At 39.9% G+C, this 6,000-nt stretch overlaps 1 non-coding gene across 1 annotated transcript; it reads left to right on the top strand.

Moving 5' to 3' along the window:
* The first annotated feature begins 1,206 nt into the window (after window positions 1-1,206).
* Window positions 1,207-1,313, top strand: LOC120278335. The gene has a single exon (XR_005541671.1). It is a non-coding gene; the product is annotated as a small nucleolar RNA R71 (small nucleolar RNA).
* The last annotated feature ends 4,687 nt before the right edge of the window (window positions 1,314-6,000 follow it).

Genomic DNA, 6,000 nt, shown 5'->3' with positions numbered 1-6,000 from the left:
AAGAAAAGATAAATGACTAGAGTAGCAAGCTAGAAGTTTTCCTAGCATTCTTGGATGTCCCTGGCAATGGTGCCAAAAACTTGATGGGTGAGCGCACGACATACTAGAAAGCGAGCACACAACTCACCTCCCGCAAGTGCATGCATTGTCAAGTAATAAACCTCCCGCGCAAGCATGAGAGGATGGTATTCCCAAGGGCCCAAGATCTGCTATTACTTCCTACTAGGTATCACTATCTAGTCTACCAAACAAAGAGATTGTCGTTCCAAAACACAAATATGAAAATAAATATAATAAAGAACTATAAACAAAATGGACTAAGGCACACCATACAAGCAAGCTAAGGAGCAAGCAGCAATGAGAACTAGAGACCTCGGGCGAGGATCCCCACGGGAGAAGAACAAGTTAGGATGAATCTGGGAATTTAAGCACAAGGTTGGCTAGAGTTGGCCCGCTTGACTAGGATGTTGACTACCACGGAACCTCAGTATTGTAGCCCTAATCCAATACGGGTTCTTTCATCCGGAAGATACCTTTATGATGTCTTTGGGGAGAGGAAGTCTTGGTTAGGATAATTCTAATGATCGCTTTCGGCTAAAATTACCCAAACTTCACGGGGAGCTACCTGCACCCGAAACCTCTGATGTACCGGCACATTGAATTCCCCTTCAATCATTGTGCGACCTAATACATGCAAGCATCCTGCATTACATATACAATTTATGAATCAAAACCTACGGAATCCATCAAATGTAGGTTGAACATCAAAACAATAGATTGAAACCAACAAACATGCTAATATTCAATTAAAACTAACAATAATCAGGTAGCTTTAAGCACTGAGATGGGGCATAAAGTAACAGTGTGCCCCCTCCACAGGTTTCACATTTCATGACTAGTGTAACACTTGAACTTGCCCTTTCAACCCTTTCGGCCCTTTCGGACATAAGTAAACTAACTTGCCTTGCTAAAGCTTCATATTTGGCATCCCTAGCTACCTTATCCTTTATTTCATGGACCCCTCAAGTCTGGGTCAGCTTTGTTCTAGATCCCCAATGAGATTCATTCTTTGCCATGTTCTCAATTAGTTCTTTAGCTTCATCAGGATACTTGTTACTGAAGGAGCCACTGGCCGCGACATCAATAAGTTAACAGGTTTGATGATTCAACCCTTTGTACAATATCTGAATGTGTATCCAAGAAGCAAAGCCATGGTGTGGACCTTTCTATAAGAGATCTTTGAATCTCTCATGATCTTCATATAGTGTCTTAGAATCTCTCTAACTGAATCCTGAAATTTCTTGCCTCAGTCTTGCGGCTTTGCTTGGGGGAAAATACCTCCCAAGAGACTTTCTAACCATGTCTTCCCAAGTCTTGATGGAACCCAGAGCAAGTGATGTGAGCTATCTATAAGTGGTGCCCCATGAATTGAATGGGAATAAACGAAGTCTTACGGCATCATCAGAGACCTTGAATGTCGAGCACATCTGTAAGAATTGAGATAAATGCTCATTTGAATCCTCATCGGCCAAACCATCAAATTGAACTATATTTTGTATCATTCCTAGTGGTCTAGCCAGGTCAAAGTTGCCTGTACTAATAGCAGGTTCTTGCACACTAAGCTCACCCCCAGTGAATTGTGGTCTCTCATAATCTGATAGGGTTCTCCTTTCCTCTGCCATAGCAACTAAGATCTCTTTTTCTACTTTTTTCTACTTTGACAAATCTTAAGAATGAACTCTCCTGAACTTCTCTCAACTTCAAGGTGTATAGCATGCTCAATTTCTTTGTTCGGTTCTACCAACCCTATGTGATTTGCACAAGTTATACACGAAGTACCTTGCAAAGAGTAGAAAGGGTGAATTAGTTAATATGCACAAAGTGAAAAATAAAAACAAGGAAGAATAAATATTCACAAACAAAAATAAAAAGACTAGATCATTGAACCAAAATTTTTCCTAGTATTCTCGGCATGGTCTCCGGCAATGGTGCTAAAAGCTTGATGAGTTGTGAAATGACACTCTAAAAATAGAGCATAGGACTCCCCAGGTGCAAGTGCAAAGGTTGTCAAGTAATAACCTCTCCCACAAGTATGAGAGGATCATTTTCCTAAGGGCCCCTAGATCTACTATTACTTCTTTTTGGGAATCACTGTCTAGTTGATCGAAATGGAGTTATTGTTTGTGAAAATAAAAACTAAAGAAAATAAAGCATGCGAGTAAATAAAACAAGCTAAGCAACACAATCTCGAACAAATGCAAGGATGAAGAAACCAAGTGTGAAGAAAGGCCTCTGGTGAAAATTCCCAGGGGAGAAGAGAGTAAATACGGATCACAATGGAAACTTAAGCATAAGGTTGACCTGATTTTGGTCTGCTAGACTCGAATGTCAACTACTCTGGAACCTCCGTGGTGTAGCCCTAATCTAATATGGGTTTATCCATCTGGGAGATACCCCTACAATATCTTTGGGAATAGGGAGTCTTGGCTAGGATAATTCTAATTCTCGCTTTTGGCTAAAATTACAATAAACCTCGTGGGAAGCTATCAATACTCGGAACCTCCGGTGTATTGGTACAATGAATCCCCCTTCAATCATCATGCAATCTAATACAAGATAGCATCCCGCCAAACAAGTATTATTCAAAATCAATTTTACGGAATCCATCCATTGTAGAATGAACAAGAAAATGATACATTGAAACCAACAAAAAATCAAGCATTCAATTACTAAATATAAATGTCATCAATACAAAGTCTTCTCCCAAGTTTTACTGGAAGCTCAGTGGCCTTGGGACTCTAGTTCAACATGGCAAAATAAAAGAGTTTAAAATACATATAAAGCATGGCAATAATGATCAATGAACTCCCTTGAAATGTCAGCTAAAAGGTGGTGATATTAACTCATCGGATCTGCGCCGTTGAGTTCCTTGATGCTTTCCTGGATCCTCCTCTTCTTCTATACTTTAATTTCCCTCCAAAATGGCCTCCTTGAATGAGAATTTCATCTAGGGTTGCTTGTAGATGGATGGTCATAAAGCTCCCTCTCAAAACCTTAAGGATGGGTATATATACCCGTTCATGTGTGTAGGCAAGTATTAAGGCATAACCAAGGCCGCATCCCACTGTTTGGTCATCAAAATAAGTCATCACAAGCTTGTGCAGGCATGTGTGTGGCCGCACGAGAGCCCGGACAGGCTTGTGCCTACCTTGTGCAAGCCGTGCACCAGGCCGCACAGCTCACTAGTAGGGCTATGCGACCTATATGTAGCCCACACAGGATGTTGCACAACCCTCTGTTTGGGCCATGTGGGCTATACAGGGCCTGCACAAGGCCTTCTCGTGCTTAGAACTTGGTGAGGTTTGTTCGATTCACATCTAGAGCTTGTGCAATCTTTGTTTTTTCACTAATTCCCTATGAAATGACTCATAAAATACTTCTCCTAGCATATATGGCCTCCCCATGTCCTACGATGAAAGAAATAGATATAGTGCGCAAAAGAAAATCGACATTAACCAAAAAATGCATGATAGTGCAAAGAATCTATAAGTAAAACATGGTGTATTTAGACACTTATCAAATACCCCCAACCCCAACACTTGAGCGTTTGCTTGTCCCTAAGAAAAAAAATATGAAGAATAAGAGAAATTAATAAGTGTCTAAATACACAACCTCCAGCTTAGAAGTAAGTATACAATAGCAATGGTAAAACTCAAGACACTTCGCATCAACCATTTAAGAGAATTCATGCATTCAATGGTAATAGAATGATGTGTGTGTGTGATAAGTGCTAAAAAGACAATATTTTTTATATCATTTACACTACATCCAGCATGAAATTTGACATGTTTAGCACCTCATTAGTATGAAATTTCATTCTTTTGTTCACCATGACCTTTATTTCTGCTTTAAGGAAAACGAAAGTTAATTTGGGGCATTTTAAAGCAAAATAAACCAAGTTACTGAATGAAGGCTTCACCATGGCTCACAAAGGGTGTGGTGGCAAGTTACCATGGCCATTGTCTACACTTACTACTACCATTATCAAGCTGTGGCAGCATGGAACCATTGGAAGTAACACAGAAGCCACAATATCCTCACAACGGCCATTGTGAGGGCACATCAAGACCGTGATCTAGCCACATAACACCCAAAAAGCCATGCCAGGATGTGACTTGGAGCCTAAGCAATAACTTACTCACCATGGGTATCATAACGCTCGTGATGAGGCCGTGATAGACTAGACTCTATAAATACCCTAAGTTTCTCTAAAATTGGAGATATTCTTTTTGTTGAATAAGGTAGGCCAGCCAGAGTTCTAGAGATCTGAGTGGCTGGAGATGAGTTTTCTTTCATATTCCATCAGATTCCAGAGAGTTTCTTAAGATGAAGTCAACGATCATCATTAGAGGAGGGCGCTCATGATAGGTGACGAGTGCATTTTATATAGATATTTTATATACCCTATTGTGTGTTTTACTTATTCTTTTAGTATATTTTGGTTATAGATAGATGCTACTTAGGGTATGTTTGCTAATTATTGCAAGTAATTGGATTTAGACCAAAAGGAATGAATAGAGATAAATTATGATGCAAAACAACGTTGGAATACAATTTTCAGGACAAGCATGGTCTAAAGCACACCCGTGCTTGGAAACATGGTCAGAAGTACAGGCGTGCTGAGCCCATGCATTTTACTGGAAAATCCTCCCCAAGGGAAGCATGGTAGTGTAGCACAATTACTATAACACTGGTACTGTAGCATGGTTTCACTGCTCTTGGCACGGGCGTGCTCAAGCTAGTGTTTTCTACTAGGATTTCACCAAAACTGATTTCCAGAATGTGGGAAAGAGCACGGTCATGAGCATGGCCTCGAGCACGGCTGTGCTTGCCTTGGGAATGCCTTTTTAAGCCCCAAAGTTAGGTTTTCAAGGGGAATTTTGGCTAGGTTTCTTCCAAATCTGAGGGAAGATGGTGGCAAAGCTTTATTATTGATGGATTGGGTAGATCTGAGGCACTAGGACACCAAGTAGTCTGTGAGACTTCATCAGAGCACTGTCAGAGTTGTTTGTGAAGCAAGAAAGGTGGTTTTTTTATGATTTCATTATCTTTTGTTTCCTTTACTCTTTCATGTGTTTGTATAACTATGAGGGGCCAACTATCTTGTGGTAGCTCGGATTATTAACCTTGACTTTTAATGTTTTGATTTTAGTGATATTGATTATTGAGTTTCCTTGTGGTCTCCCTTTTGTTCATATTGTTTATTCATCTTTGTGTTAATTGCCTTATTATGGGGTTATTGTTAACTTTACATGGGGATTACCGATAGTCACGTGGGTGTTGATTTTTCATTGCTAGTTCCTAGTCGTTGTAATTGTAATTAAGTTGCTAGTTAACACTAGATTATCTTTCCTCTGTCTAGAGGATAGACTCGATTCATCAAGCTAGGGCATACATTAGGGAAGGGTTTGAGTCCGCTTCAAGCCATGAGTGAGGACATACATTATCAAACCCTTCATAGGTGGCCACCACAGTCCAAGAAGAAACTCATGAATCATTGCTTAGTCATTGCATTTGTCGAGGGGATTAGTCCGAGTACTACTTTATCTCAGTAATTCTCACCTAGGTCACCTCCAGTCCTATATTTACCTTAGCTGAGTCTTAGTTCAATTTCACTCTTGAAACCCTTTTTATTCCACTAGATATTAAACTACCTGACCCATTCACGAGTACTGAAAGCTTACCAGTTCTTGTGGATTTGACTACCTGACCCATTCGGATACGCTTTAACTACTTGTACGACCTATGCACTTGCAGATATGCAAAAGGCGTATCAATAGGCGTCATCTAGTCAAACTTGGGATCCTCTCACCCTCAACCTTTGGAGACCTATTCGAGGGAGTTAGTTTAGGAATACTTTGAATGAATATATATATATATATATATATATATATATATATATATATATATTCTTTCTTTGGTCTTGTGGCTCTCTCATAC

Source organism: Dioscorea cayenensis, chromosome 15 (genome assembly GCF_009730915.1).
Source record: "Dioscorea cayenensis subsp. rotundata cultivar TDr96_F1 chromosome 15, TDr96_F1_v2_PseudoChromosome.rev07_lg8_w22 25.fasta, whole genome shotgun sequence".
NCBI classification, from domain to species: Eukaryota; Viridiplantae; Streptophyta; class Magnoliopsida; order Dioscoreales; family Dioscoreaceae; genus Dioscorea; species Dioscorea cayenensis.
The sequence above is the reverse complement of the archived record's forward strand: the minus strand, read 5'-3'. Positions and strand labels throughout refer to the sequence as shown.